The sequence below is a fragment of the Podarcis erhardii genome (assembly GCF_964252035.2).
Source record: "Podarcis erhardii genome assembly, chromosome: 3".
NCBI classification, from domain to species: Eukaryota; Metazoa; Chordata; class Lepidosauria; order Squamata; family Lacertidae; genus Podarcis; species Podarcis erhardii.
The window spans coordinates 106,798,651-106,821,448 of record NC_138507.1 but is presented as its reverse complement, the minus strand read 5'-3'; the positions used below and the strand labels follow the sequence as shown (position 1 = coordinate 106,821,448).

Below are 22,798 nucleotides of genomic sequence, written 5' to 3'. Positions count from 1 at the left end.
CTCTCCCATCTCAATTATTCGGGTAAATGCTGAGCTATCTTGAGAAGATGTGCAGGAGTGGGGGGGTGGAGGAAACACAGTGTTTACTAGTCATTGATGTCCTGTCTAGCTCTATAATGTGCAACATGTGGGGGAGGCCTCCCCTGAGAGTTGTGGGCAGTTGCTGCGAGCAGCTGGATGGAGGCGCCAGGTTCCATCTCCAAGCTGGCTGAAAAGAGCTACGTAAAAAGAAAAACAAACCTGCCTTTAAGAGTCCACAGAAAACCTTCCCCCTCCCCCTTCAAGTTATTAAAGGTATTTACCAGCAATTAAGAAGCCAAAGTTGTCGCTGTTATCCTTATCATTATTAGCGTTTGTCTGTCGCCTCATAACACAAGTTCTCACGGCAACATACAACCTGAGCGTTGAGGAGACAAGCTGCAATTTTATGCATGGTTATTGGTGAGTGAGCCCCATTTAACTCAGTGGGAATGAACATGCATGGAACTGTGCTAAATCTTTTCCTCTTCCACTGCTATTTGATTTCCAATGGTGCATTTTAATGCAAAATGTGTCAGGGTGGATCTGATATTTTCTGTTGGGCCGGAATGGTACACTCCATGGCTATATAAGTTAACACCTATGTTAAATTACAGGGATGAATCTGAAACTTTTAAAATGGGCCAGTTTGCTGTTTTGTGGGCGGAAATGGAGCCAACTGTATCTGCCCTGCTCTTTTTTTATCAACCCCCTTTCTCCCCCCCCCACTTTCTTTTCATGCTTATCAATCATTACTGAATGTAAAATGTAATTTAATATGTTTTATTTTCTGTTCTAAAGGCTCACTGCTTTATAGTAAATAAACTACTAGCAGTTCTGGTTTATGTGCAGCTGGAGCAGAGGGAGCGAATAGCAGAAACGGGAAGGAAAAACCCTGAAGCAGATAGTAGAGGAGAGAGAGAGAGAGAAACCTGTTTTAGAAGTCTGCACCCCCTCCACGGACATAGGCCCCTGCGATGACTCACTCCCTCATGTCTAAATGAGTCTTGCTGCAGGCAATCTCTGACACTTCATCAAGGAAGGTCATTAAGGGGAGAGGTAGCCTTAACTTAAGTTGCACTTGTTTTTCTTCTTATGAAAGGGCTGAACAAAGAGAATTAGCATTTATTCTGTGTTTGTTAACAGCGGGAGCAACTAGGATCCACATTTAAAACCACCAAATTAATAAACCAAGAGTTGTGGCAAATCTAAAGCATTCTCTAAAGCCCACTAGACTGGGTACCATATGATGATTGTGGTCTCCATGTAGCTTCTCCGTTCTGGACCAGAGACATGCATATGGCACAGAATAGATGCCCAATGTGCTTATTTTTCTGTTTAGAATTTAAGTTGACCCAGAGACAGGTCTGGCACACCCACGAAACAAGGCAAGATGACTTCCTCAGGCGGCAGGGTCCACTGGGGCAGCAGATCTCAGTGTTGATCTTTTCCCACTCCCTCTTGTTCCTGATGTAGATCTTCCCTGGCAGGGAGGAAGGCACCATGGGGGGGGGGGTCTGCCTCAGGTGCCAAATGTTTTGAGCCAGCCCTGCCTGGAGGACGTAACCTCACTTTCCCCTCACCCCCTATCAACATTGTGAAGCTGAGACAGTTGGGTGTCTGCAAATTATTGTCTGCAGCACTTCTGTACTTTTTTTGGGGGGGGGGTGCTTTTCCACTCTGCCCGGAAACAAAGAAACTATTGAGTGTTCATGCACCAAGCAGGGGTCCTGGAAGATATGAATCAGGGTCTTGTGGCTAACACCCACAAGCCCCAGGCTGACATGAGAAAGTCCACCCTCTCCTGCAAGAGGAGGAAAGGCATCTCTGATAACCTGCATTTAATATAGTTCCTGGTGAGAGTTAAATTATTTTCAACTTCTCACGGTCTACTGGTTTTCTATCTGGAACCTGAATTTTGTTCTCCAGTCTTTTTGCTAATGCTACTTTTGAATCTTTAGATCAAATTCCCATGAAGTCCATTCAAATTCTCTGCTTGTAGCCCTGATCTCAGCCAGGCATGTCTCGGAGCGGAATGTGCTTTCCATGTCTAAGAATCTCAGTGAGTTTCATAAGGGCAAGGTTAGACTTCATTCCCAGACTCATCATTAACCTCGAAGGTGGATCCAGTCTTTCATGGATTGCAAGAAGACTCTCCTTGTCTTCTTTTCCCCCAGAGCCTAAACACCTCCAGGAACAGATCGTGTGCACACGCAAAATCACGAGGGCCCTTGAGTATGATATTCACAGTATCAATCCATTTCAGCATGTAAACTATATTTTTGTCTCCTTCTGCTAGTGTTCTCTAGAGAAGGAAGCTCCTAACTCTCAGCCCTGGTGAAGTGGCTCACTGCAGCCATCACTAATATTGTGAGTTGTTGGGAGTGCCTGGGAAAAGGGCTGTGCCTCAGTGGTAGCAAGGCCCATGCTTTGAATGCAAAAAACCCCCTAGGTTCAAAACTTATAGAATCATAGAATTGTAGAGGTGGAAAGGACCACAAGGGTCATCTAGTCAAACCCCCTGCAGCACATGGCTTTTCCTTAGCTTTTCCCTATAGGGCTGGGAGAGACCGCTGCCTGAAACCCTGGACAGCCACTGTCAATCAACGTAGACAAGCTTGGTTGACCAATGGCCTGACTACGAGGTAGTTTCTCATATTCCTATTTCTTCCCACGCTCTGTGGGGAGCCGCCAAGTATCCATACTTTCATTAGGCATGGTCAGGTGGGGTCCCAGGTGTTTTTGGATGCTGTCTTTGGCAGGAAGAAGCTGCAATCCATATAATAATCCATGATATAGTATATGTTCCTTGGGAACCTACTCGCGGACACCTGCCTCCTTTGCAATGTTCCAGTCATTTCAGGATTTCCTCCTGCTCTTGATGTTTTGTTCTTACCTGAAAGCCTCTGTTTGAGTCAGGAATGGGAGTACATCCTGACACGCCCTTCCATATTCACGGAGCTTAGATTTTCACCTCGGGGCTGGTTTTCTTTGGTGTTAGTTGAGCCTTGTAGATCCACTTTAACATAAGCTTTTCCTCCTGTTCTTCTGTTTGGCTTGGCCCACTATCGATGAATTAGTCATTTCTCCTTCTTGCTCTGCTTGTTTGTGAAATGACCTTGGGTGCCTTTGAGTTTTCTACTCAGATTCTTCTTCTTGCTTGTCATGACTGGCAGAAGGAAGAAGACTCTCTCTTGGGAGGAAGTGGTCATCCTGCTGCTGCCTTCTTTTCCTAACAATGGGATTTCCCAGTCATTTTAGGATGTAAGGGGGGGGAGGAGCTCACATTGCTGTGAGTATGACTTCATTGGGCCTGCTTTTTTCCTCCTGGTGTTTTCACAAAGCTTCCCCACCTCCACTCAGTCAATACCTGGCTCTCTCTCTGATATCTGAGGGAAGAATTATGAGAAGTTTTTCAGAGGATGTATCTGTACAGCTGGACTCTGAGTAGCATTTCAAGAAAGGATGCTCCCACCAATCTTGCAGGTTTGGGTCTAGTAAAGACCCATACAACTCTGATAATGGGGGAAGTAGGAGTAGAAATAGTTGAAAGTATTGTGCACAACATGTGATGGAAGAAAGAAAGAAAGAAAGAAAGAAAGAAAGAAAGAAAGAAAGAAAGAAAGAAAGAAAGAAGTCTCTTGAGCCAATCTTAAAATCAAGACATTCTATCAATGTGGTTTTTCTGCTTAGCTGCAGAATCCAATCTATGTCTATTCAGAAGTAAGACCTACTGAGTTCAATGGAAACTGCTCTGTAGTACATGTAGATAGGATTGCTTTTTTCTTTTTGGAAGATCACCCAAATTTGTTGAGCTTTTTTTTGGAGATTGCCCAAGCCTGGCACCCGGGAGGGACAGTGACTCTGGTGCCCTACAACCCCAGTGACGCCTGGTGTGCCCCCTGCCTCTGCCTTCCTACGCTAATGACACCTTCTGAACACCATTGACAAAGCAAACAACAGAGACACAGACATAGAGAACAGACCTCACAACAGACCCATTTGCCATGTCTAAACAGGCAACACTATTAAAGGACCTAATAATGTTAGCCACAGTGTAAAAGGATCGTTCATGCTCATCTTTTTAATTTTTAATTTATTTATGGTAATTTGTATACCACCTTTATCTTTATCTTGCCTTTATGCATTCTACACAGGACAAACAGTTCACTCTCCATGCAAGACAATAATGGACACAAATCTGACATCAGAAACCACTGGGAGAACCGTTCACACTCTCAGGACACTCTGCTTCTGAGCTGAAAATGGTCATTCTCAAACAAAGGAACTTGAAAAGGAGACTCTAATGAGAAACAGCTTCATTACAACTTACCTCCCCCCCCCAAAAAATAATTCAATTCTGCCACCTCTGGCTTGAATCAGGATAAGGGATTCCTACGCCACTGCAGATGTTAATTAATTTAGCACCACTGGAGTGTCTTGTCATCAACTGCAGTTGTTATGCTTGGTTACTGTGCTAACTTTGCATACTTAAGCTGAAAATTAATTGTCATATTGTCTTTTTTGTGTTTCATTTTCATCTAACCTCACTGTTTACATTTTTCTCTCTCTTTCTACACACACACACAAACACACACACACCTGTCAACTGAGGACAACATTTTAGCCATATTAAGTGGATTCTGGTTCATGATAGCTTAGGCCATATTAAATTTGTTAAGTTTGAAGGTACCACAAGACACTCAGCTGTTGTTCTTTTCTTCTGAACACATTGTCTCCCCCACACCCCATAAAATCACCAGCACAAATGAGTACTTGTGAGCTTTCTGCTGCAGGTTCCTCTTATCCTCTTGACCTTTTCTCCTGCATGTAGTCATGGAAGTTTGTGCTCATAAAAAAAAGTTATGAAATTGAGGGCATGGCAGTGGGGAGGAGGAACAACATTTCTGTAGTTAGCTTTTAGATGGATCAAGAAAGAAGGGATTGCCACTTGAATTCAGCAGTGCCTATGTGCCTCAGCACAGCTCTGAGCAGCAAATTATGTATGTTAGTTTAATAGGGACTATATTATAGTTCAGCACCATGTAATAGGGTGACTTTTGCTTCTCAGGAAGTATTACACATTTTTCAACTAGAGGAAACTTCTCCTATCTCTGACCTCAGTGTCTAATCTTAGGATACCTTTGATCATTACCTCATGAAAGTAAAACCTGTTTTGCACATGAGGCCATTGTGCAATCAGTCCATATACCTCATAACACCAGTGTGTGCAACTTTTGCTGGCATAGGAGCCAACTCCTAGGGGCCGTGGGGGCTTTGGACCCCACAATAAAATATTTGAGGGGGCCCCAAAGTTGATGGGCATTCCCATCCAAAGGGTGTGTGTGCACTGCATCATGTGATCAGTTATGTGAGGCAGGGCTTACCTGGGCCCCCACAATATTTTATTGAAGTTGGCACCCCTGTTTGTTGGTGCGATGCCTCTGTCACTATTTTCTATAATGTCAAGAGCATGTATTTTGCTGCTATTAAGATAGTCAATTTTGCTTCTCCACCAGCCGGATGTCCCACCCCCCACCCCACCCCAGATATCGTTTTTATAATTTGGCACTGTAAATTTCACAATTCATACTACATCTCTCTAATATTACATGTTAGAATGGCATAGTTCTAATCTATTCTGCCATTTTTATTATGTAAGAGTTTGCTGAGCCAGCGGAAATGGCAAGTTGCAGGTTCAAATCCCCCCACTTAGCTACAAAGTTCCAGAGCCCCGTTTGCAACATGAGCAGAACGCAACCCGCATCTGCGGGTCGCGATTTGCCGCTTCTGCGCATGACGTCATTTTGAGCGTCTGCGCATGCGCGAGCGGCGGAACCCGGAAGTAACCCTTTCCGGTACTTCCGGGTCGCCGTGGGACACAACCTGAAAACGCTCAACATGAAGCAAACGCAACACGAGGTATGACTGTAATAATAATGGAAAGAGGAGGAAAAGGAAACTATGTGCAGGCAGCAGAGAAATAAAGAAGGAAACAAGAAATCTCTCTCTTCTCTCCCCCCCCCCCCGAAAGTTATGTGCCTCTCCCCACTGCCCGCTCCGCTGAGACAGGCTCCTGTATTGATGACTCACTCCCTCATGTCTGAATGAGTCTCGCTGCAGGCAATCCCAGGCACTTCATCAAGGAAGGTCATTAGGGGAGAGGTAGGCTTATGCTGCGCATGCTTTTGTTCTCATTAAAGGACTAAATTTAAACAAGAGGTTTAAAATTTATTCTTTGTTTGTTAACAGAAGGAGCAAGCCTGGCTAAGGTCCACATTTAAAACTACTAAGTTAATAAACCAACTCTTACCAGTTCTAAAATATGGACGTCTTACTGTTGGCCTGCATCACTCATGCAGCTCCTGGGGCTGGGGGCTGCTGCACAGGTACCCACAAGCAGTGCTATTTTTCTTGGAAAAGAGGTTCCGGAACTCACCATGAACGGTGCTGGAACTGAGTTCCGGTGAGTTCCGGCCCAAAAAGAAGCCCTGCCCATGTGGCTATCCGTTGCTGGATGAGAAAGCAGGTTGCACCCACTCTCTGCATTTAAAGCACTCTTATACCACAGCCATGGCTTCCCCCAAAGACTCTTGGGAATTGTAGTTTGTTAAAGAAGTGCTCAGGGTTCTTAGGAGACTCCTCACAGCACTACTATTCTCAGCACCCTTAACAAATTATACATCTCAAGCATCTTTGGGGGAAGTAAAAGATGGTGTGGATGTGACCCAGGACAAAAGATATGGCCAATGGTCCCCGTTTTAACAATGTGAGGGGAGTTCTGAGGCCAAGGAGCTGCAACTACACTATTAACAGTCTTTCAATTCTATATGATCAGTTCCAAGTGGGCAAGTGTCTCCAAATCAGTAGATCATGGGTAGGCAAGTAGATCATGGGTAGCTTTCTAAATCTGGCCCGCAGACAGTCCAGGAATCAATGTGTTTTTACATAAGTAGAATGTGTGCTTTTATTTAAAATGCATTTCACACAGGAATTTGTTGATCCCCCCCCCCCAAAAAAATATATAGTCCGGCCCCCCACAAGGTCTGAGGGACAGTGGACCGGCCCCTGCTGAAAAAGTTTGCTGACCCCTGCAGTAAATTGCATCCAACTAACTTATACTCAGAGGAAACTCATTGAAATTAATGGAACCACGTTTAGTCATGTGCATTAACTTCAGTGGGTCTGCTGTAGACAGGCCCCTTGAGGGCAGAGCTTTTGTACTTTTTTTTTTTTTTTTTTGGACGTTTCCACAGTGCCAGGATGCAAATAAATCTATAACAACATCTGACAGCTTGGCAAGTCTGTGGGTCTGTTCTGCCCTCCTTCTACCATGTTGCTGATATGGGAGGGAATTGTAGCATCAGCTTGGTGAGACGGAGAGGAAGGAAACAGAATGCATTGGTGGAACGAGCAACCTTTCTCCTCAGAGTGGAAGAGCGTCCCCCTGATTCCCACTCACCCCTGGAACTGCTGAGGGAAAAATTGTTTTCCCCCTGCCTTGGGGTGAGGGGAAGTGTTGCTTTTATGTCAGTGATTTCCATTACATCAATCCCTACTCACATTTCGGATCTATTTGCAGGAGTAGAAATCAAAAAATCCCCACCTCATGAAGTCTCAAGGAGCAAAGATTGCCATATTTAAATGGCATAGAAAGTTTGAAGTCAATAATGAATTTGGTCCACCAGGTCAACAGCCCTCACAGCTGCTTCACACCCATTCATTTGGAGGACATTCCACTTAGTAAACCTGCATTGCTTATCACTTCTGCTTCTGCTTAACATTACCTTTTAATGTAAAAGATATGACTAAACAGATCAGGAATAAGTTTGCCTTTCCATCAGCAAGGCTGAAGTCATGGGCCCGCTTTTAAAAACCTATCTGCACGTAAACAAATAGGAGCAAAACAAGACAAAGTTTCATTTTCACCTCAAAAACAAAAGAAAACCACTCCCGTTTTCTGCTCGGTAACTCCCAAGAGTGCTCATATAAACAGCTGTGAGTTAAACAGCAGCTCGTATATGACCTGTGTCACATTTCTGTCTGCCCCATTGTGTCTACGTCCGAGTGCCTCAGACCTCATTGTGTTTGATTTCCCCCTCAACAGTTTCACTTCTTTTCTGGAAAATCACTGGAGAAGTGTGAAAATAAACCGATATGTAAAAATAGATCCCCAATTCAACATTATTGTATGAGACAAGGAAGAAAATCTTCCTGCAGTTATTAGAATAGGATATTAAAAATATACACAGTCCCTTTGCTTTTTATGGTGACTTTCTTAACCATTGTTTTTATAAGGCTCTGCGGGACCCAATGTGGCTAAGATTAGGTTATCGGAGATGTTCATGTAGATTTAATTACGCCCCCTTTCCCTTCATAATTTGACACAATAAAAAAAAGGAGCTATGCCGAAGCCCGACTTGCTGATCACACTTATTTAGGGTGTTTGGAGTGCTTCAGATACATTATCTCAGAAATTTTTACAACCTTATAAGGTAGGCTGGTATTATCATCCCTGTGTTGCAGATGGAGTGGGCAGAGGCTGAGAGAAAATGGATTGCCTCAGGCCATGCAGAGACTTCATGTTTATAAAATAAGATTTCTTACCCATGCTTTACCCTAAGGTCCCATGGTGGGTGGCAACAACAATATAATCATACAATTATAAAGATAAATTCATGCCTCAGGCGAAATTCAAGCCAGGGACTTCATGGTTCATGGCCCTTAACTCCTCACCGCTAAGTGCATTCATAAGGTTACTTAGGACCATATGAGAGGAAAATGCCCCTCTCAAAACAAGTGAAACAAAATCACTTCACAAAGGTGTGAATTGTGTCTTTGCAGGGACAGTATGATTTTGGATGTAAACACACTCATTTTAATTGTATGCCCCCTTTTCATTGTTAAACTCTTGCTGAAGGCCTCTTACAACATGAAAAAAACTCCCACACACAATTACAAACATAACAAAAATAGTCATAAACAACAAATAAAACACCTCAACCAAATCGAACAATTTCCGCATTAAATCAGAGCAAGATCTAAAAATAAAAATACAACACTTAATATCCATAGCAGGAAGAACCCTCCCTAAACAATTCCCAACCCAAGAGTTAGTTCAGCAGTCTCAGCTTTTGTAGCTGGAGTCAGTCAGGGCTCTGTCTTGAAGGCCTGCAAGACAGGCAGCAAGTCCCCATAGCCAAGATGGCATGTGTGTGCCAGATTTCTGAACATCTTTTATGGCGTGTGTTGCTTTCTTAAATGTTGTGTGTGCAGAGCACATCAAGGGGGGTCTTGCTGAACCTTTTCCTTGATTTGCTAGGCAAACCTAAGGTGTGAAGTCAGCAGGGCTGTTTGTTTAAACCTGGGTCTGCATTGCATTGGTTGTCTAGAAAGTGGGCCTGGGCTGCTGTTGTTTTTGAAGTCGAAAGGGACATGTGGGTGGGGATGCTAAATCCTCTCCCCCACCCACAGTTTGCTCCTCAGGTACAGTTTTCTCCTCAGCTGAGCTCTGAAACCAAAGCGAGGCAGAGAGAGAAAAATGCTCAGGGGAAGAGGAAGGTTCAGTTCTCTTCAATTGTGTGTCCCTTTTACTCTGGAAACTGGGCACCAACCCTTCTGCTTTATATTGGGGAATACTTTGGTTTAAACAAAGGAGCCTGCTGACACCAATACGTCCAGTTTGGCCCTCAGAACCATGGCTGTGGTCTCACACTCCCACAGGGTTCAGGCAGATATTTTTGAAGAAATCTGGGGGAGTTCCATACCCCTCTTGAAAGGACTGAAGCACAATCACCTCACAAAGGCCGGGATTGTTTTTTTGTTTTAATGCTGGCTGCAGCCAACTGCTCAGGAACGACACAGTCTACCCACGCCAGAGCCAAAATTGGAGGCCAATAGAGATTGCCCCAGCTGGGTTCTTTAAAAAGGAGTTTCCCAGTTGCGGAAAAAAAGAGAGAAAGAATCAGACAAAAAATTAAACCGAGATTCAAATCATATTAAAAGAAACTTTTAAAAAAAGCTCCTCAGGATGATTTCGGTAACATTATGTTCCTCTTATCACAGTGCAATGCCCAGAAAGCTGGAGCATTGAATTCATTTGCATCTAATTAGAGAGCAAAATTTGGGGACAGCCGTCTTGTGGCAAAGTCTCTCTTGGTAGCCTAAAGATAAGAATAACTCTTGATCATACAGAGAATGGTGTTTCTCCTAATCGCTGCCTTCCAACGGTCAGGGCTGAATGCTTTAGGCAAGGCATTTTCTGGCTCTGTTCCCTCTATGGCTATATTCACTGCTGGTGAACAGCCATATGTTCTACTTCCTAGAGGACAGTCCTCTAGTTGACTTGTGCAAGTCTGATTTAGAGTTCAAGAATCCTAATACTCATACATGAGCACATGCAAATCTATATATATAAATTAGCATATACAAATTTTGTGCTAATCTCTCTTTTTTTGGAGATGCGTTTCCTATTTTGGGATGGTGCACAAATGATGTTTCTATATCTTTCACATCTTCCTCAGCTCCTGATTTGCATGGTATCTGGGCCTCTACCACTCTTGGCCCTGATCCTCATACCTCAGCTCCTTCTTCGTGTCTTACTTCAAATGTCAAACATGCTGAAGTCTCCAAATATCACCATCAGAATCAATACTGCCAGCGAATTTTAAATTAACAGTTTGTACAACCTGAGAGTAAATTTGGGTGCAGATGACAGGGATTCAATCGTATTTTGTTTCAAAAAACAAAACAAAGTTTTTAGGGAGACCCCAACATTGTTAAGATTTAAAAAAAATTGTTTTAAAGAGTTTTTTTTAAAAAAAATTGGCACGATTTTGTGGGACATTTGCCCGATTTTCGGAGGTGAATTCCTGGACATGTCCTGGAAAATCAGGTTGTAAGGCAGCCCTACCTAAGCTTTAAGGACTTTGGAACCTGGAGTTGGCTGTATGACTGTCATAGCCCCAGGATGAGATAACTCATGTCTATACGATATGCCGGGCTAAAGGACAGGTAAAAGGGGAAACCCTTTAGGCCCTGCCAATCAAGGTTCAGGAGAGTCTGCTAAAATTTGCCTCCTTCCCCTTTCAGGATAAAGTTCTTGGGTTCTCCTTGCCATTGTTCTGAATAAGTGCATTCCATTCAGATCCCCCATTATAAGGGTCAGCAGGAGAGTTTCCTCACCGTTGGGTCCAGGAGACAGCAGATCAATGGGAGAGAGCTGTGGGGTGCTGAAATGTAGGCTTGGGGAAGCTGGGCAAGAAAGCTGAGACCTTACAGGAGAGTCTTTGGACATGGAGGTCTCTCAGGAAGGTGGTAAAGAATGAGGGGCACTGAGCTCTTAGACAAAGAGTGATAGGCAGATGAGTCTACTGGAACAAGAATCTTGGTTCCTTCCAAGGAGCCTAGGGCACCATACATAGAATCACAGAATTGTAGAGTCGGAAGGGACCACCAGGGTCATCTAGTCCAACGCCCTGCATGAGTTATTTTTACCCAACAGAAATATTTTCGCCCAGCATGGGGCCTGAACCCATGACCTGAAGAGTCTTATGCTCTACTTGACTAAGCTATCAAGAATGGCTCTACCACTACCACTGCATGTATGTGGTACCCTCCAGATGTTGCTGGACTACATTCCCCATAATTCCCAAGCCCTGTTGGCTAAGGTTGATGGGAGTTGTGGTCTAACAGCATCTAGAGGGCACTACGTTGGCTACCACAGCTGTAGGAAGGCCATATCCAGTAGCTGCTCCAGGCAGCTGGAGGTTTCTATGCACATAGGGTAGTTCACAAGCTCCTGTGTTGTTGCTGTTGTTTTATTAAAGATTTTCCTCATTTACAAAAGCACATGCATTGTCTCTTTCTTTAAGTGTTGCTTTCTGCAGATGAGTTACATTTGTTGTGAAACATTGGTGTTAAATGCTGTACAGTGGTACCTTGGGATGCGAACGGGATCCGTTTCGGAGCCCTGTTCGCATCCTGAACAGAACGTAAGATGCAACTGCACGTCTGCGTGTGTCGCGTTTCGCCACTTCCGTGCATGACGGTCATTTTGACCGTCTGCGCATGCACGAGCGGCAAAAACTGGAAGTAATGTGCTCCATTACTTCTGGGTCGCCACAGAGCGCAACCTGAAAATACTTGTCCTGAAGCGTATTTATCCCGAGGTATGATTGTATAGGGACAAGCTCCTGTGTGTGCCGTTAATAAATTGGGCCTGTAGGTTTTGATTTCACTTCTTTCACTCATTCTGAAGAGCTGTGGTGCTGCACAGGAGTATCCCCATGTTATGTTTATCCATACATTTTTATTCGTGTAAACTGGAGCTCAGCTAAGACAGAAAAGCTAGCAGCAGAAAAGGAGCCACATAACTGAAAACCACACAGATACCATTCAAAAATATGTTAGGTCTGAATATTTCACATCCACTGAAATTTTCTGCAATAATTCAGTGGCAACTGCCAAATGAGCTGCACAAACTTGGAGAACTCTTGGTATACACAGGAAGATTTTTTTTTTCCACCCATGCCTTCTCCGAGTAAAAGCAACAGGCACAGGGGATTGTTTAATGTTAAAATAATTATCCTTAACGCACAAAGGGACTAGAAAGCAGGGCAGGAAAGGAAGCCAGTTCATCATTTTGATCTTCTCCTCTCTGCTTTTCTTATGCCTCTCACGCGAGTCATTTTTCTATTTCAGTCATCTGTGTTCCTCATTTCCATCTTGGCAGGTTAAGCCTTTCTACTCTGCGTCTCCCATTCCATTGTCTATGCAGCGATCAGAACCGGCCCTGGTGTTTTACGGCCAGATATATTTCATGGTAAGCACCAACAAACATGAAAAATGGGGTCGCTTGGAGATGTGTATTTCTTACCCACCCACACTCGTCTGCCTTCTGTTACACCACAGATCAGAGATGGCAGCAGGCAGCTGATAATATCTATTTGTGGTTTGGAGCACTGTTCTATTGAGATTGCTAATATATGAACATTAACGTGGTACAGGTAAATTAAGTGACTGCTGTAACTAGCAATTCAATTAAGTGGGGTGTATAATTTTTAGATGGCATAATAAGGTGGCTGGAAGAATTGTAATCCTATACAACAAAGCAATTATGTTATGCAAGTGAGAGCTGGACCATAAAGAAGGCTGATCGCCGAAGAATTGATGCTTTTGAATTATGGTGGTGGAAGAGACTCTTGAGAGTCCCATGGACTCCAAGAAGATCAAACCTATCCATTCTGAAGGAAATCACCCCTGAGTGCTCACTAGAAGGACAGATTCTGAAGCTTAGGCTTCAGTACTTTGGCCTCCTCATGAGAAGAGAAGACTCCCTGGAAAAGACCCTGATATTGGGAAAGATTGAGGACACAAGGAGAAGGGGATGACAGAGGACGAGATGGTTGGATAGTGTTCTCAAAGCTACTAACATGAGTTTGACCAAACTGCAGGAGGCAAAGGAAGACAGGAGTGCCTGGCGTGCACTGGTCCATGGGGTCACGAAGAGTTGGACACGACTAAACGACTAAACAACAACAACAAAGTATAATTTTAAAAAACTCTTGCATCAAAGGCACGCAGATCATGCCCTTTCCATAAAATAAACTTATTTGCTGACTGGGATTTCCAAATAATTTAGGGCTTTTTGATATGAGCTGGAGGAGAAGAGAGGGAAGAAGGAAGGATTATAGGGACTGCAAGTGACGGCTGACAGAGCAGATAAAAAAAAGCCATGTCAAAGCTGCTTCGCATACTGCAAAGTTTACATATAAAAAGCATTTCAACTATGTAGAAAGCATGGAACATCTCCCTTGATAAGCTATGATACGCAAAACAAGTGCAATCGTTGCATGTGGCTTGCGTCCAACTTGCTGGGACAAATTTTAATTGATGGAGCTGAGAGATAAAAGAACACATGTTTATTTTTGGAGACCAATTAAATGAAAATAACATATGTATTAGAGATGGCCTTTCATCCACGGGCATGCATGAGCCATCCATCCCCTCTGGAAACAATGGAGCAGGCATAGGCAAACTTGGCCCTCCAGATGTTTTGGGACTACAGCTCCCATCATCCCTAGCTAACAGGACCAGTGGTCAGGGATGATGGGAATTGTAGTCTCAAAACATCTGGAGGGCTGAGTTTGCCTATGCCTGCAATGGAGTCTCTTCCATGGCTTCCTCTCCCTCTTGGCCCTAAGTAGGGGGCACACGGTACCTATGCTCACATCCAAGACTTAACTCCAGGTGTTTCCTTCCTCCTTAAGTCCACGGGGCCATGTGCAGGATGGAATGTGCCCAGAGAACGACAGCTCTTGCATTTGTTTCTTACATTGTCAATTATCTGCCTTACCACTGTTCACACTGAATTACTTACAATTAAACAGTTGGCACCAGGACTTGTATCCTATTGTAATTTCTGGCAACTTCCCTTTCCACACATCCTTAAATCTGCTTCAAAGGGTTGGGGAACCCTTTGGAGCAGAGTCAGAGATGCTGCGTGGGTGGGGGCTACAGGAGAGAGAGGAAATTGCCAAAAATAGCTTCCCTCCACATTTCACTGGCAGAAGCCTTACCAGCAGCTAAGCAACACAATCAGCTGCCACCCTATAAAACACTGGATCCTGCCTCCAGGCTCCATCCATTCTTCTCTGACCAATCATCAGAGTCCCTTGGGGAGCTGGGCAGCAAAAGCCAACCCCCAATTTTTCTACAACACTTTATAGTGAAGATTTTAATTCTTTTTGAAATATATTTCTCCCCACTTGCTGTAAGCTGTTTTGCAATAGTTTTCCCTGAAAAGTGAGACAGAAATTCATCAAGTAAATATAATAAAGTGGCATTTGTTTATTTATAATATTGTTATACATACTGCTGGATATACATAATCTCTAAGTGGGTGACAGGAGATGTTAAAACCATGATATATAAATACTTATCACAAAATAAAACAATAAAACAGTTAACACACACAACCATAAAACAGAACATGACGGTAAAACTTTAAAATCCAGGTAATCCTGCACAAAAGGTATGTTCCGGCTTGAGGAATTGCAAAAAAAGAAAGGGAATTGCATACAATTCTAGTATGGTCACATTCACACCATACTTTTAAAGCCTTCTTGTACTACTTTAATAGTCATATCTCCCCCTCCTCCCATAAAAAAATCCCAGGAACTGTAGTTTGGTAAGGGTCCTGGGAATTATAGCTCTGTGAGGGGTCTTCTAAGAACTCTTGGCACTCTTAACAAATGACAGTTCCCAGAATTCTTTGGGAGAGGAAGCCACGGCTTCAGAAGTGCTTTCAGAGTGCTTCAAATGACTCCCGGAACTGTTCGAAAACCAAGGCGCGACTTCCGATTGGCTGCAGGAACATCTAATCGGAAGCCACAGAAGCCACGCTGGATGTTTGGCTTCCGAAAATTGTTCAAAAACCGGAACACTCACTTCTGCTTTTTGATCGTTCGGGAGCTGAAATGTACGAGTTCCAAGGCATTTGGCAACCAAGGTACAACTGTGGAACGTGCGGGAGGCACGTTCACAACCAGCAGTGCCACATCTGCGCACACGTAGGCCACGATTCAGCACTTCTGCACATGCGCAAAGCGCGTTCTGGTACTTATGGGTTTGACGTCGTGCGCAACCCGAAAACACATAACCTGAAGCCTCTGTAACCCGAGGTACCACTGTATGCAGGTACACAGCATGTAGTCTCTTCACAAAGGAATGCGTTTGAGTTGCAAAAGCTGAGCTGGCTTCTGACCTCAGTGTAAAGACTTGTTTGATTATCCAACAATAGCAAACAACAGATGCTGTGCTGGGAGGCTTTGTTTTCCCCCTTCCTTTTCGCTGACTCTCTCCAATGCCAATGTATTTAGTTTTGCAAAACACAGGTTGTGTAAATTCCTGCCCTGCGGTTCTCAAGTTAAGGATACAAAGAATATTTGATTCATGGCTGTACCGCAAATAAGCAGAAATAGTGAGGCATGGTGGTTTCTCTCTCTCTCTCTTTACAGTTATGTGGATCTCTAGGGACCAAACTACACACAAGGTACAAATTCCAGGAGCACAAAGGGATAAGCGGGCAAGGGCAGCGTGGGTGAGGAAGCAGGCTTCAGCCTAGAGGACACAGTTCTCCTGGGTACGTCCCACTGGCATACATGGGTGCTATTCAATAGTGCCGCTCCTTGCACAGGAGTGGCTGGGGAAACCCAGCCCAATGGGTGGGGTATAAATAATAAAATTATTATTATTATTAACTCAGGAAGCTGCCTTACACTGAGTCAGCCCATTGGCCCATCTAGCTCAGTATCGTCTACACTGCCCGTGGCTCTCTAAGGTTTCAGAAAACCTCCAGTGAAGGAGAGTCCACCACTTCCCAAAGGGAGACCGTTCCACTGTTGATCAGCTATTACCGCCAGAAAGCTCTTCCCGATGTTTAGTCAGAATCTCCTTCCTTGTAACTTGAAGCCGTTGGTTCGGGTCCTACCCTCCAGAGCAGGAGCAAACAATGCTTGCTCCATCTTCCATGTGGCAGCCCTTCAGATATTTGAAGGTGGCTATTTTATCTCCTCTCAGTCTCCTCTTCGCCAGGCCTAATGTACTCAGCTCCTGCAACCGTTCGCTTGAACATCTGTCAATGAATAGAAAACCAAGCAATAACCAGCTAAGTGTCTGAACACAAATACCAGGCAGAACACACAGGCATCTGTTCCAGCCAGGCTCCTGGTATACATGGGCACTCACTTGCTGGGTCATCACCTTGTCGCGGTGAGTAGGCTTGGATGTTCCTATGACCCTTGTGAGTGAAGCCACTGTGGGTCACCCAAGATGGCAAGGTCAAGGGGGAAGGAGCTAGACAAAGAAGGACCCAAGAAGTCCTCAATGGCAGAACAGGTGGAAGATAACAAGTGGCATGTTACAATGGCTGTGAAGGTGGATGAAGGCTGCAGCAGCTAAGAATGTACCGGTCGTTGTGATACTCATGCCATCAGAATAGAGCCTTCCTGCAAAGACTGAGACTGGACTGAGGAGGAATGGTGGGGACTGTCTCCCCCATTCTCCTGAACCTTCCTGAGAACTGGAGGACAGTATAGATTTAGAACAGTGGTTTGCAGAAGGGCATAGTTCAGAGGCTGCAGAGGGGGAAAGCTGGGAAATATTGGAAGAGGAACCGGAGGAAGAAGAACCGGGGGATAGACAGATGACAGACTCATTGTCTTTGGAAAGCATTCCTGAGCCCCGCTCTCCCAGAACTAGGTAGGCATTGAGGATAGTAGAACAGAAAGCTCATGGGCAGAAAGCTCAGATGAGCCGGCGCAGGAATGACGTAGAATAGGGGAGACGAAGGGGGGTGGGACTTTACTTGGAGCAACACCATCTTTTAGGGAAGACTGCATTCCTTCGTCGCTCTCTGTGAATTATTGAATAAATTGCTTGGTAATAACTTTTTTCGTTTCTCTGATTCTTGGCTGCCACTGTGGGAGGGATCTGATTCCCCAAAGCCTGACAGTTGGTCAGCATACAGTGGTACCTCGGGTTAAGTACTTAATTCATTCCGGAGGTCCGTTCTTAACCTGAAACTGTTCTTAACCTGAAGCACCACTTTAGCTAATGGGGCCTCCTCCTGCTGCACCGCCGGAGCACGATTTCTGTTCTCATCCTGAAGCAAAGTTCTTAACCTGAGGTACTATTTCTGGGTTAGCGGAGTCTATAACCTGAAGTGTATGTAACCTGAAGTGTATGTAACCCAAGGTACCACTGTACACTGATCTCCACATATAAAACAAATTCAAGCACAGGCATCTTTTAGAAACCCATCCCAAAACCATGTTCATGGAAGACAATCTGACTCGGCTATGAGTAATCGCCGAAGAAGAAGAAGAAGAAGAAGAAGAAGAAGAAGAAGAAGACCCTTATGCACATTCATCGATGGCTGAATCATGCAAAAGCTACTGCTCCTGGATCAGGGCTAAATGCCACAGCAGTGTTAAGACGGCAGTTGCTCTTGTTCCAAATACTTCACACATTGCATTTGTCAGCAGGGGTGCCACAGAACCATCTGTACACAGCCTGAGAAATAGAAGCTCATAATGGTTTTCGTTGCTTGTTTTAGAAAATAAAAAATAAAAAAATCTCCAGATTTTTAAAAAACCAGAGATAATACTTCTGTCCCTGTTTACCAATAACTCAATTGTTCTGCCTGCGTGTCTGTCCGCCCTCAATGATCTCTATTGGCCCAAAGTTAAAGCAGCATGAGAAAAAAAAGATTTTTTTTTTTAAAAAAAACCACTTTATTGCAGACAATGTTTGGATAACAACATCAGTGACTTCATCCTCCCTGAATATACTGCCTTTTGATAAAAGTGTTTGGAAGAGGTCAGGTCAGTCGCCCTACTGGTCTAGCCAGTTTGGTCTCTTTTAAGTGCAGCTCCTATATAAATGCTGAATGCTAAAACTCATGAATAGCCATCATTCAGAGGGGATGTAGATGTACTCTCAGCAGTTCCCTTTCGTAGACCTGCAGCAGCACACTGTCTAGACAGGAGTCTGTCTCTGTTTACACTCAGCACCTGTGTTTTCCAAAACAGACCTTCATGCTCACTCGCCTTCAGTCGCGCCCCCCCCCCCCCCCGTAAAATGCCACCTTATCTCTCTGCGCCATCTTCCATACGGTCTATAAAATAAAGACGCTGAAAAGATGGAGCAGGGATTAAGAGCTCCCTGCTGGACAGCCCCGTCGTCAAAGCCCACAAGCCCCATTAACTTCAACGGAGCTTGGACTGGTGTGGCGCTTTGAGACTGCTGGCCGCCTTTGTGTTCAAATTCGTCATGGGTGGACTGGCCATTAGCTGGATGTAACCAGAGCCCTCCAGGCTGCAGAGGGTCTGCCACCTGGTGCTTTTACCGGGCCAGAAAGTGGCCTTTGTTATCAGGGAGAAAATGTCACATTGGGACCTTATGATTGATTGGATTTCTTTGCTGGATCGCAGCTATGTCAAAGGGCACGAAAGGAAAATCTCAAGTGTATGATTTGCGATCAGAAGACAGTCCCAAGATTTAAAACACCCATGTCATTTGTACAAGTGGGTGAAATTCTACAGGCTCGTGAAAAAAAGAAAACGCAGAATAACTGCTTTGGGCAATATCTACCCAAGAAGAGTGCTTTGCCTACCACTGTTCCCTTGCAATGCTTTCAAGACTATAACTTCAGTCCAACACAAACACCCCGCAACTATTCAAATTAAACCAAAATGGTGGATGAGGTGACAACTGCACACGGCAGTTGTACATTTTATCTTGTATTTTTTATGTTGTGAACTGCCCTGAGATCCATGGATTAAGGGCAGCATAACAAATTTAAAATAAATAAATAAATAAATAAATAACTTATCTGTTTAAATGCATTTATTTGCCTCCTTTTGATAATCGTTTCAAGGAAGCTTGCAGAAATTAAAAACGACAAACACATGGGTAGCTCAGCTGGTTAGAGTGTGCTGCTGATAATGCAAAGGTTTCAAGTTCGATCCCCGTATGGGACAGCTGCATATTCCTGCATTGAAGGGGGCTGGACTAGATGATCCTCAGAGTCCCTTCCAACTCTACGAGTCTATAAATCAACATTCAATCAACTTATTTAAGCATTGGCTTGCCTAAGAAAGCCACAACTAGCCGATAAACATGCAATTAAAGGTCAGAGTGTTTAAAACACTCAAGGTAACAAAAAATGCTATAAAATGTCTGAGTAGCTTTTTTTTTTAAAGATTTTCGCTTGGCACCTAAAGGATAGCAAACTGGTGCCAAGGCATACGTCCCTGGGGAGGGCATTCTATAGGGAGAGCTTCCACTGCTGTACAATGTCCTTGGGAGGAGGCGTCATGTCATTATGTGTATACATAGAATAGCAAGTACATTAACAAAAATTTTCTTTAGTGTAGATTAAAAGTACCATATATATTAATGCAAATTAACACACAAACACGACAGGACGAACTTTCATTTTTAAGGTAATACTTAGCAAACTCATCATAGCAAGCTTTCAAGAGTTCTTACTTTTCTCCTACTGGGCCCAACTGAAGGAGATCCTGCCCCACCTTCATCACATAAAGCCACCTCCCAACACACAATGTTTTCTTGAAGCACTCTTGCAAGTTGCAATATGGCAGAGGGAGAGGCATTTTAATTTTTCCCTCTCTGACAGTCCCCCCCCAGGTCCCTCTGGCCAGTGGCGTAGCGTGGGGGGTGCAGGGGGGGCCGGCCGCACCGGGCGCAACATCTGGGGGTTAGGGTTAGGGTTAGGGGGCGCAAATCCACGGGTTAGGGGGCGCAAATTACTTGCCTTGCCCCGGGTGCTGACAACCCACGCTACGCCACTGCCTCTGGCTGCTTTTTTGGCCCCATAGGGGAAAACACACGGATCCTACCCACCCCTCCCACGGTGTTAAAAATGGCTCGCTTGTGCCCTTGGCAAGGAACTGTACTGGCACCTCCAAAGCTGGGAGAGATCATGGACCACACAAAAAATGTGTTTTTTGTTGCCTTTCACATTCTGCCAGTGACTTCCTTTGCAGCCATCGGGGTTGGGTCTGCTCTGTTCTTCCTCCACTCTTCCTCCTCTGTCAGATAGACAGGCTCCTAGGCACTCTGAGCCAGAGTGGAGACCCATGATTTTTGCACCTCCATGGGCTTGCACACTTGGCTGGGGCCAACCTCTCGGAGTCCTAGGTACGCCCCTGAGATGCAGCCTGGGCAGCAGCTTTAGGGAAGAGTGTGTGTGTATGTAGAAAGGATCACATGATCAAAGATCAACACCATGCGCAACCTGAGCCAAAGCAGAGTGAGCCTAGGAACTGCCCCAGTTTAAAGCCTCTGAGCCGCTCTCAACTCAGTCTCAGTCGTTCATCAGCTACGCCAGGATAATTACTCTGTTCCACTTGACAGAGAGGTAAGAAGCACCGAGATAATGCATGCAATGTGCAAGTTTATTTTAGCTGATTAGAATCTTGTTGCGGGCGACGAATCAAAGCTTGATTCAGGTTGTTTGGCTATGGAAATTGTTGTCGCGGCTTTGTTTTTAATTGTACGTATTATGGCTTTGGGGTTGTCATCTGTTTCGAGCTTCTTGGATGGAAAGGTGGACGTAATGGATAAATAAATGCATGAGGAATTATTAAAACCACACAGCTAAAGGCCGACATAAAAAAACAACAACACCCATCCCAAAGCAGTCTACTCTTAAGACCTCCCCATCTCCTTTAGACCAATGAATCCATTGGTCTTTAACTTGTGGGTGTTCTGAGGACCATGTGACAGTGGTGGGTGGGGCCAAAAGCAAAAGTGGGAGGAGCAATAAATGTCCATTTCTATCTCTGCACAGCAAGCTAGTTTCTGTAGATGCTCAAACCCCTTTATCTATCTATCCAGACAAGCAAGAGGCATTATCAGAGTTCAAGGATATACATATTTTCAGGACCCACCCTACAATTTGATTGAAGTTTCTTTCTAACGTTGGGTTTTAGGTTCTTGTGATGTGCCCTAGGACCTTATAGTGAAGGGCAGGCAATAAATCAAAACTGAAACACTAAATATTCTTTTGGCTGCTCCCCCCAACTGTTTTATTATTACATTTTTAATACTAAAACCCATGTAATGGGGAGGACTGCGTATTTTACATGGATCCCAGAAGGCGTCTTTTTCAGATTTAGCCCTGTACTTCAAATGGATGCCTCTGTGTCTCAGTTTAATTAATCACGGAATGCGTTCCAAGCCACTCGCTGTAGTGATTTGTGGCCCATGGGTGGGCTGTGGCTCAATGCATCAGATTTATACAACATTTGCTTTGAGAGAGAGAGAGAGAGAGAGAGAGAGAGAGAGAGAGAGAGAGAGAGAGAGATATGAAAGGGAAGGGAAAAGAGAAGAGAAGAAAGGCAGGATAAGAGAGCCAGCGTAGCCAATGGTCAGAGATGATGGCAATTGCAGTCGAAAGCATATGGGGGGGCGGGTAAGAGACCCCCTCCCAAGAGACCCTTCCCCCTATTCTAAACTACTGCTACAAGGGCCAGAGCATGGATAGGCAAACTAAGGCCTGGGGGCCAGATCCGGCCCAATCGCCTTCTAAATCCAGCCCACAGACGGTCCAGGAAACAGCGTGTTTTTACATGAGTAGAATGTGTCCTTTTATTTAAAATGCACCTCTGGGTTATTTGTGGGGCATAGGAATTTGTTCATATTCCCCCCCCCCAAATATAGTCTGGCCCCCCACAAGGTCTGAGGGACAGTGGACCGGCCCCCTGCTGAAAAAGTTTGCTGTCCCCTGGGCTAGAGTTTAGGTAGACACTTCAGGAAGGACCCTGCAGCTTAGGAAGTAAGTGGCAACAGTCCCAAAACAAGGGGATGCTATTTTTGTCACACCCACTCACACACCCCAGCTAGATTGTTCCTTTTGTTATAGCTGGATAGCATCCACAAGTGAGTACCGAATCACTTTTCAACTCTGCATTCAGCATCGCTACAGGCAAAAGCAGGAGGAAATTAATGCTAATCACATATTCAAATAATACAGCATGGCAACAGCACAGAACTTGTTCTAAAATTATACAGGAGTCAATCAGTACTCGGTTAAGAGCTTCAGCCGGAAAAAACCCCCCAATATGTAAACTCTCTCCCCGAGGTTTCCATCACTTTGACAAAAGGAGGAAGCTTTTTTTTAATATATATTTTAAAATATAGATTTAATTATTCACAGGAGTTCATATAAATCGCTGTGCGGTTATAATGC

The 22,798-nt window shown here is 44.4% G+C and overlaps 2 long non-coding RNA genes across 9 annotated transcripts in view; one reads left to right on the top strand and one right to left on the bottom strand.

The window, feature by feature from the left end:
- The window catches only part of LOC309338052, a 286,413-nt gene that overhangs the window by 37,298 nt on the left and 226,317 nt on the right, over positions 1-22,798 (bottom strand). The gene's annotated exons all lie outside the window — the stretch shown is intronic.
- Positions 2,825-4,351, top strand: LOC309338896. The gene is made up of 2 exons (XR_014155098.1): positions 2,825-3,504; positions 4,176-4,351. It is a non-coding gene; the product is annotated as an uncharacterized lncRNA (long non-coding RNA).